The sequence below is a fragment of the Felis catus genome, chromosome C1 (genome assembly GCF_018350175.1).
Source record: "Felis catus isolate Fca126 chromosome C1, F.catus_Fca126_mat1.0, whole genome shotgun sequence".
Taxonomy (NCBI): domain Eukaryota; kingdom Metazoa; phylum Chordata; class Mammalia; order Carnivora; family Felidae; genus Felis; species Felis catus.
This window is the reverse complement of record NC_058375.1, coordinates 20,249,237-20,259,036: the sequence shown is the minus strand read 5'-3', so window position 1 is coordinate 20,259,036 and position 9,800 is coordinate 20,249,237. Positions and strand designations below refer to the sequence as shown.

General features: G+C 52.9%; 1 long non-coding RNA gene across 2 annotated transcripts; it reads left to right on the top strand.

Annotated features, from left to right (window-relative positions):
- The first annotated feature begins 601 nt into the window (after positions 1–601).
- LOC109502178 lies at positions 602–5,628 on the top strand. 2 transcript variants are annotated; one of them, XR_002160606.3, is made up of 3 exons: positions 602–2,523; positions 4,375–4,426; positions 4,541–5,628. It is a non-coding gene; the product is annotated as an uncharacterized LOC109502178 (long non-coding RNA). The 2 variants fall into 2 exon arrangements; XR_002160607.3 differs by having other exon boundaries at positions 603–2,180.
- Positions 5,629–9,800: the final 4,172 nt, after the last annotated feature.

The window sequence follows — 9,800 nt, the reverse complement described above, 5'->3', positions numbered from 1 at the left end:
AAATGAGTATTGGAGAGAATCGGAACAGAAGGCAAACGAAGGCAGGAAAAGAAGAAAAGATGTTGTCAGGAGTAGGGTCAGAATAAGAGGTATATGTGGGGGGTGGGGGAAGGGAACCTGCCTCTGCTAGGAGAGGTCACAGAAGGGTCATGGGAGAGTGCCTGACAAGATCAAGGAGATGGCCAGGGAATGGGGCTCAGGGGAGCTGGGACAAGGCTATGTCCCAAACACTCTAAGGTGGTGCTTCTCACCCTGCAGAGTGGGTTTAAATACAGATTCTGAGGCCCAATCCTTAGAACCTGGATTTTTAACAAGCTTCCCAGTTTCTGATTCTGAAAGAGATGATCTCGGAACCACATTCTGAAGTGACTTTATAGCCCATAAGCTGGTGCCAGCTTCCAGGCAGGATATTCAGAGGGGAAGAACAAGCAAGAGAGTAACGTCTTGAATAAGTGAATGGCTCTCGGAGTCCCAGGAAGCTTCTAGAAAAGGGAAAGGGATACAGTGTGATTTGGGAGCTTTCCAATAGTGGGGATACTTTATTTCCACACAGAACCAGCCTCTGCCCTGAGTTCAGATATCTCTGAGTAGGTCTCAGCTCTCAGCAATATTACCGGTTCTAGGAACCTGCCCCCATCAAGGGACTCCACCCCTTCCCTGGCCACTGCTGATTGGACTGGGCTGGGCACCTGACTCAGGCTGGATTAATCCATTTTCTCTGCCAGGAAATCAGACAGAGGTAAGGGGTCTTTGATACTGTGTCCCTTGATGGCCGTTTTCCACGGCAACTGGCCACAGAGCCCTGCTGCTGACCTTCAGGATTGCCCGGTCCCTGCCCTTCCTGGATCCTGGCTCTTCAGCTTCCCTCCGTCTTGTGACACACTCTGGCATCCTCCTACTGAATTCCACCTTTGGCTGAGTTGGCTTCTGCCCCTGGCCTCCAAAAGCACCTTCACTACTACAGACTGGCCGAGGGAGTTGGGATCGGAGTTAGTGTGTCGAAGGTTGTCCCTGTGATTCCAAATTGGGCCGTCCCTAAGAAATGGGCCCATCTGGTCAGTTTCCTAAAGAAACCACGAGATGCCCAGGCTGAAGCTGTCGTTTGTTGAAAGAGCTGTGGCAGCCTGGGAAAGACACTTTGTGCTGCAGCTGGCACTCGCCCCTGAGATGCCGGAAGCTCATCAGTGAGGGGCATAGGAAGAAGCGAGCTAAGGGGAGGCTGGCGGGGGCCTGCACGGGGCATCACCCTCATTCCTCGTTGGACAGAGCCCGCTAGGGGATGAAAGAGATGTTCAAGATCACTCCCATAGTTCTGGGAGGCAGGGAAACTTCAGTGAATGAGATTCCCGTTTCTGGAAATTTACCTGAAGGCTGGTGTGGTAGGTGAGACAGCCCCCTGCAATCCCCGCCCCTGGTGGTCAGGTCCCCGTGCAGTCTCCTCCCATGTTAACTAGGGCTGACCTGGGCGACCAGTAGGATATGGCATGTGGTTCTTGAGGCTATGTCATAAAAGACCTCATAGCTTCAGCCTTCTCTTCTGGATCACTCACTGTGGGGAAGCCAGCCACCAGCCCTACAGAGAGGCCCACGAGGTGAGGAACTCAGGTCGCCTGCCAAGCATCAGCACCCGCTTGTCAACCAGGTGAGTGAGCCACCTCCCAGTCAAGCCTTCAAGCGCCTGCAATCCCATCGGGCATCTTGACCACGACTTCATGCGAGACCCTGGGTCAGAGCCCCCACAGAATCTGTGAGACAATAAATGTCTGTTGTTTTCAGCTGCTAAGTCTGGGGGTGATCTAGCAATAGATGACTAATAATGGAGGAGGAGTATGTGCTGGCTCGGAACTTTCCAGAAAACGTCACAAAAGGGACTACGGGATAAAACTTGCATCAAGGGGACCTCGGGCACCAAAGGCAGCCATGGGGATTCCCTGACTTCTATATCAGGGAGAAGGGGAAGGGAAACCCCTTTGGCAATTGAGGGAATGGAGCCCAGACCATTGGAAATAGCTGCTAACGCCCGTGTTCTTTTAGGGTCTGTCCGGCTTCATCACCATGACAGACAAAATAAGTTTAACAGAAAATAATCGGGATTGCTGAGTGCCCCTCCTCGGGACAGTGAGAGACCCACCTCTTCTCCTGTGTCTACCAGTCCAGTGGACGCCATCCTGTTTTGCTTGGTAAAAGAAGAAACCAGAAAATCTGGTCTAGACCACTGAGGGGGCCCGTTCTCACCCGCACAGCCTCTCCCAAACCACAAGTTCCAACAGTTTCTCAGAGCGGACCTGAGGAAATGAAATACTGCCTGCCCAAAACACCCAGGGGTCTGTCCTGAAGGAACAACTCAGGGACGTCCCGATTTGTTAGAGCAAAGCTGTCCAGACCATTGATCCAAGCTGCCCCCCTGGGATGCTGAGTCAGCCTGTGTGCTTCCCCGGGAAAGACGGGGAGACTCAAGGTTGGGCTAACAGCTCAGGGACTTCTCATGGCCTGTCCGGGCTTGTCCACTTCCCTCTGGGAAAGGTAGGCCCCTGAGGGTTTCCTGATTCTTCCTCCCTTTCCTGCCTTCTCCTTCTCCATCCCATCTCTACTTCATGCCCACCACATCTCACTGCCTGCAGCCCCAAGGTGTTCAGACACCAGCGCCTTTCCCCCCAGGATCCACTCCCAAGTCGTTCCACTCTTTTCTCGCAAAGATTCTTCTTTCAGGAAACTCCTGAGGGACCTGACAACAGCATTTGGGGACCTCTGTCCTGCTGATGTCACAGTCTTGATGTGGGGGCCCCTACCCTAACTCACTCCCCAGGAGGAAGGTTTTCTCCCACAAGCCTGGACCCAGCATACAGGGAAGGGCCAAGGGGCTAGGGTAGGACCCTCTTGGGAACCACGGCTGAGGCCCCAATAGGACACATGCGCCCTCTGGTGGCCCCATGCCACAGCCCCACCACCACTCTTAGGCCCCAGCACAGACCTCATTCACGATCTCACGGCCTTTAGGACCCTGCCCGCCCACCCTCCACGCTGTGCTGACTGCCCCTTTACAATGCAGAGGTCTCAGCTGAGGAGGGAAGTGAGGTCACTCCAGAGTTCCTTGTCTGCTGAGTTGTGTGGCACTGAGTTTGTAGTCACTCTCACTACATTCTGAAGAAGTTTTGAGACCCAGGAGAAGGGCTAGAGAGGTACATTTTATGCTGCAGGCCTCTGTGAGTGTGATCTTATAGGAAGGCCAGGGAGGGGCGCCTGCCTGGGTGGCTCAGTCGGTTGAGCATCTGACTTTTGATTTGGGCTCAGGTCATGATCCCAGGGTCATGAGATCCAGCCCCGTGTCCAGCTCCATGCTGAGTGTGGAGCCTGCTTAAGATTCTCTCTCCCTCTTCCCCTCTCCCCTGCTTGCAGAAAAAAAAAAAAAAAAAAGTTTAATTTAAAATTTTAAGGAAGGCCAGGGAAATGAGGTGGCATCTCAGCCATCCTTGGGCCTTGAGGGATGGAGGCACAGCCTTGCCACACAGCCAGAGCCAGAAGAGGAGGAGTCTGCTCTCTCCTTGGAAAATGGGAATAATAAGATCTTAAAAGGAGATTATAGAAGTAAAGCCTTTTATTCAACCTCTGATGAGGTGAATTTTCCAGGGGGAGTGAGCACACGGGTAGCCAGGGCAGGAATGGGGTGGGGTGAGATTTCAGAATTGCAGGTGGCTCCAAATCCTGGCAGCAAAGCCAGGCAAGCGAAGACAAGGACTGATTGTTTGCGGCATGTAAGTTTCTGTCTGGAGAACTCAGGAACGTGACCTGTGGGCCTGGGCACATGTTTGTCAAATGAAAAAAAAAAAAAAAAAAAAAAAAAGACTGAATCAGTGAATGACTAAACCAACAACCCTAGGTGGAAATGGCCCTCTGAAATCCTGAAATCCTGAAATCCTGAAGCGTGAAGACCAGTAATGGTGGAAAATTGGGAGCCGCCCCTCAGTTCCCAGCTCCAGAATTCCCTATGGTGCTGCTGAGAATTCACCCCAGCGCCACCTGCTGGTGGGAACTGACAGTGACCAGCTCCTGCTAGGCGGGGAAGTCTGTCACCTGGGTGCAGAAGGGAATGGTGGAGGGTGGGACCAGCGTCTCCCCAGGAACAGCTGCTCCCTAATTTATCCTGATCTTCCCGAGGGTCAGTCAAGAAAACATATCAAAGGCTTGGAAAAGGCATGAGAGATTCTTGCGTGTCCTTTGAGAGAAGGTCTGGGGGTCGGCTACAGGTCCTCTGACGATCATCTGATTCTTTAGGGTTGTGTGATATTATTGATTATTTGATTGACTTTATAACTCTGTAGGGATAGAGACAATTTGTAGGAAACAGATAATCATGGAAATGATTGCTTCCCACAGCAAGCAAATGAGTCCTGTTCACAGCACAAAGAAGTTTTGTCCGGTGGAAAAGGTAAGTACCTGAAATCGAATCCTCATTCGAGCTTGTCTTAACATTTTGCTTGTTTCTTGTCAGTTAATGAGCTAAAGAAAACCTCTGGCACGTGTTCACTTGTTTTTATTGTAGAGACTCATGATTTTACCTTTCTGAGAATTATATCTGAGCAGATCGCTGGTCCCCAAGGAATCTACAAAGTCTCTCGCACCATCCATCCCTCCTGCCCCCCAATCTGTTCAGGTGGCCCCAGCAGCTGCAACCTCTGGGTCGCCACTGTGCCCAGAACAGACTTCGAGGACAAGCTGCCCTTGTGTGCTTCTCTGCCAGCGTCTCCCTCCAGACTGCCAGCTCCCGAGGGCAGGGGCCAGATCTGATTCTTGCTGGATCTGCAGAGCTCAGTAGATGCTGTTGAATGAATTTATGAATATACTTGGTCTGGACCACACCTCACTGCTGGTGAAAGAGCCTGGTGTATGGGAAGGGCAATTCATTCATGTGGCCTCTGAGCCTCAGTTTTTGCATCTGCGAAATGAGGATATTTCCTATGTGCTGATGGGAAGGGTGTCTTAAGTAACTGCTGCATAGTTTCCATTTTCTTCTTTTAATTTCTATCGCCACCTCCCACCCCACCCCCCAGGATAGTATGAACAGGAACAGGGTCATTTCCTCTGGCTCTCCACCCTGCAAGGCCCACAGAAAGTGTCCAGTGACGTACTGCCACCCGGTTCATAAATGAGAAGGGGCCAGGGTGCCCACAGCCGGCGGACAAGCAGCAGCATCTACTCAGCAGAAGCCTTGCACTCCAATGCTGGGGGGTTGAGGGCAAAGGGAGGGCTGGAGACCCGAACACGAACAGGAACCCCAAGGGAATAACTGAAGGGAGAGAATGGCTGGAAGAGGCTGGATTTCAAGAAGCCACAAGTCCCAGCCCCAGCCCCGGCCCCAGCCCCAGGAACGCACCTGCTTCTCTGGCCCCTCCTTCCCTGAACAGCATCATCGGCTGAGAAAACAGACTTCTGAATTCCTGGGGTTCGGGCGCCATCTCGTGGCCATTTCTGAAACTGCCCATCCCGGCTGAGCAGAGCCCAGAGGTCCAAGAGCAACGGGGGACCAGGCCAACACTCCTCCAACTTTCCTGGCCCCGACCCTCTTCATCCTCACCTTCTCCCTTCCATTTATTGAGCACTGAATATATTCCAGTCTCCGTGTTCAGCCCCTTTCAGGACTTCATCACGTTTAATTCTTGGAACAACCTTAAAAGGCAGGTAACACTAGTACCATTTTACAGACGATGAAACTGAGGCACAGAGAGGAGAAGGAGGTTTCCCAAGGCCGTACAGCTAAGGAAGTGGGCTAGAAGAGCTCCTCTCTGTACAGGAGAGGGGACAGTGAGGCATTTGATCCTGCTGCTTCGGAGACAGTTGGCTTTGCGGTCCTTTAGCTCTAATTCAAATACCTTTTTGGTGCTGACTCTGTGCCAGGCCCTGCACTGGGTGCAGTTACTGGGGTCCAGTAACCCCCTCAGTCCCTATTAACCCCCTCCATGGCACTTATCACTGTATGGTCTGATTTCCGTCTTAAGTGTCCATCTCCCACCGAAACTGTGGGCTTCCTGAGACATAGAGACTGATAGTCTGTTTTCTTTGCTGCTGCATCTCTAGAACTCCGAACTGATCTCAGAACACAGAATCGGTGCTCCATTAACATTTGTGAATGACCTAACAAATCAGTGAATGAGTACAATTAAAACAAAACAAAACAAAACAAAACAAAAAAACAACTAGGGGCACCTGGCTGGCTTGGTGAGAAGAGCATGCGACTCTTGATCTTGGGGTCATGAGTTCGAGCCCCACACTGGGGGTAGAGATGACTCAAAAATAAAATCTTTAAAAACGTAAAAGAACTACAAGAACTAAAACCAAAACAAAACCCACCAACTGGTCTCTGCCGTCAAAGCACTGACAGTCTAGTGTGGAAGGCAGATTGGTAAAGGGCAGGTGTGGTTCCGGTCCCCACCCCTCCCCCTCCTCCCCCCCCCCCAACCCCCGCCTTCCCTCAGTGCTTTCCCAGAGGGAGCTTCAGGAGCCCGGAAAAGGCTCCTAACGTAGCCCTGCCCCGAGCCCCGAGGACAAGGCAGCAGAGCTGAGACTCACACAGGAAGGAAGGGAAAAGGCTCTACAGGTAGAGACCACAGGGCGAGCAAGTGCCTGGGGAGGAGAGCCCGCCTGCCCGGAGCCTGCTTTGCTTGCCCTGTGCGCACTGTGAACTCCAAGCCTCCAGGAGGACCGTCAGGGGAAGGGGGGAGGCCAGCGGGGAATTCACCCAGCTAGCCACTTCAGACAAATCCCTCCCTCGACTCGGCCTCATATTCCTCCTCCCCAAAATGGGAACGAGGCGAGGATGAAATGAGACACAGGGCTGGCACACAGAAGGGAAGCTTAGGTCCCCCAGTGGCTTGCCCCACAACCCCGGATGCACTTCAGGGGCATGGCCGGGGGCGGGGCGGGCAGTAGCTGAGCTCCAGAGGCCACCAGGAAGTAGCCTGAGACTCAGCGCTGGAGGGGGGAAGCACAGGGCCATCTGCTTTAAATCAGCGCCTCAGAGGTGGCAGCACAAGGAGGTCCCTGGGTCCGAGCACCCAACCCCACGAGACAGCAGGTCCGCCCTGTGATGAATGCAAGGGCACCAAGTCGAGGAGGAACCAGGCCGGGCCTCCCGGAGAGGGCACGGGATAGAGACCCTCGGAGGAGCCAATAATCCATTCTTGTTTATTAAGCACCTTCTGTGTTCCAGCTATTAGAAACCCTGGCAAAGCAGCAGACGGTAAGCCAATGTAGTGTGTGTGCGTGGTGGTGTTGAAAATTTCTTCTAGGGAGAAAAATAAACACAGGAAGGGGAATAGGGACTGTGGGGGTGGTTGGCAATTTTAAATAGAATGGTGCCGGAGAGCCTCCAGAGAAGAGACCTTCAAATAGAGACCAGAAGATGTGGTATGGGAGGAAGCCGTGAGGATATCTAAGGGAGGAGGGTCCGGGGCTGAGGGGAAGGCAAGTGCAAATGCCCTGGGGCAACATCGTGCCTGCTGTGGTTCAAGGAGCAGTAAAGAAACCAGAGAGGGGACTGAGTGGGCAGAGGTAGGGGCCGGATGGAGTAGGGCCGTCTAGACCACTGGGAAGCCCAAATGAGCGACTAACATGTAGCGACAGAGGTACACCATAGGAGAAAAGCACAGACCCACTCATTAGGCAACTCTAAACTTGTGTCTCATTACCCAGCCACACCTCCCGCAGTGCGCTATGAATTAATATTTTCTATAAATCCTGTAATTATCCTGTGAATAGCACAATTATATTGCATTGTATTTTGTGTGTTAAAAGCACTCATTTGTTAAATGTAAACATTTAAAATATACCACGTATTATGCAGCTCTTCTTACTTTTTTATTTCATCAACTGGAAGCCTCAAATTGGAAACAGCGGGGGGGGCTTTTCTTGACCCTCAAGAGTTCCCTGGAGGCAGGTCTGCTGCCTCACTCAGCCACACCCTCACCTACACGCGCTCATCCTTCACCCGCAGTGCCCAGCCAGAACCCAGGGCTGGGAGACAGAGACCACCTCAGGGTGGCCTCAGACAGGTCCCTGCACTGTCTTCTACTACAGCTGCCCCAACTCGCCTAGCTCTTGACATTTTGCAGACAGCGTCCCTATCCTCATGGACCTTCACTACAAAATGGGCAGGGATTAGTGTGTCCATTTTACAGGCGGAAACACTGAGGCTCTGAGAGGTGCCTGCTCAAAGTGACTGAGGACAGAGCAGAGTCTGGAGGAGGCAAGGTGGGGATGGGGAAGGCTTGGAAGTTTAACGGTGAGGAGAGGAGCAGAAGGGCGTCGCCGCCAACCCTCTGGTAGACCGGACCTCAGACAGACCTGGGTTTGAATCTTGAATCCCAGCCCCACCATTTATTTACCTTGGGTAAATTCCTTAGATTTCCCTGAGCCTCGGTTTCCAAATCTTTACAATGGGACTAATGATAGCACTCACCCCGAGACCTTGTTGTGCAGATTCAGTGAGGGAACATGGACGAAAAGGCTGTTATTACTGCTGTTTTCAATCATACCAAGTGCTGGGGTTTAGAGGTGGGGTGGGTGGGGAGTCGGGCTGCTCAGTCCATACCCCACCCAGCCGTAGCCACGTGCTGGTAGCCTCCTGCTGTGTTGCTTCCCCTGCCCGTGTGGACAACAGCCATTGTACAACAATCCCAGTCCGCCCCTTCCCACCACTCCTGCTTTGTAGTTTACAAAGTGCTTTCATCCCCTCATTCAACCTTTACTGAGTGCCTCCTGCATAAACCAGCCCAGGGCTGGCTCCTGGGTGTCTCCTGGTGAATGAGGCAGGCACGGTCCCAGAGAGCGGACATCAAGAAGCGGATCACACAAATGAACATATAGGTAGAAACTGGGTTAAGGGCTAGGTGAGAACAATATAGGCGGCCAGGAGAGAGAATTACAAGGGGCCCCGATTCAGTCTCAGCGAAGCTGCACAGCAGTGGCCAAGGATAGCGCTCTCCCCGTTGCCTCAGGGGAGACCCTGAATTTCCGGACAGGGCAGGCACCTGCCCAAGGGCACCGGTGAGGTGGGGTGAAAGAGTCAGCACATCCAGCTGACTCCTCCCACCCAAGCTGGCCCAGGGGAAGGAGAGCTCTGGAGTGAGGGCTGGGGGGGGAGGGGGGAGGGGGGGTGGTCTGCCAGGACAGGGAGGAAACCTGTGTAGAGTCCTGTGTTTTCTTCATACCGGCTTCACATCTCCTGAGGGGTGGGGGACTGACTCAAGCCCCCGGGGTCTGAAGGGCAGAGTATAATGTTCCCTGCCGTGGGCACCTGTGCCCACTCTTTGGGCAGAACTGTTCTGAGCTTGGGCTCCAGGGGCTGGGCTGTGAGGAGGGGGAGGGTCGCCCCCCAGGGTGGGGGGCTGTGCCAGGCCGGCTTAGCAGGCTTCGGGACTGTGCCTGCTCTGAGTTGAGTCCGTGGAGATACCAGTTGGTAATGACCCCAGAGCCACCAGCCTGGGGGCTCTGTTTCGCCACTTGCAAAGCCCTTGCACAGCTCCTATCTCCTTTGGTGCTCGCCAAAAACCTGGCGAGAGAGAAAAGGCACCGGGCACGGAGCCGAGAGACCAGGGTTCAAGTCCTAGCAAATGCCGTATCTTTATCATTAAGTCATTTAACAAACGTTCGCGAAGCATTTACACTGTATTGGATACAAGGCGAAGTGCAGTAAGCAAAACAGACCAGACAAGGTCCCTGTTCTCCTGGATTAAAAAAGATAGAAAGTAGTCAAATAATCACATAAAAACCAGGGGTTCGATGCACAGGCGTTGTCCTCTCTCCCT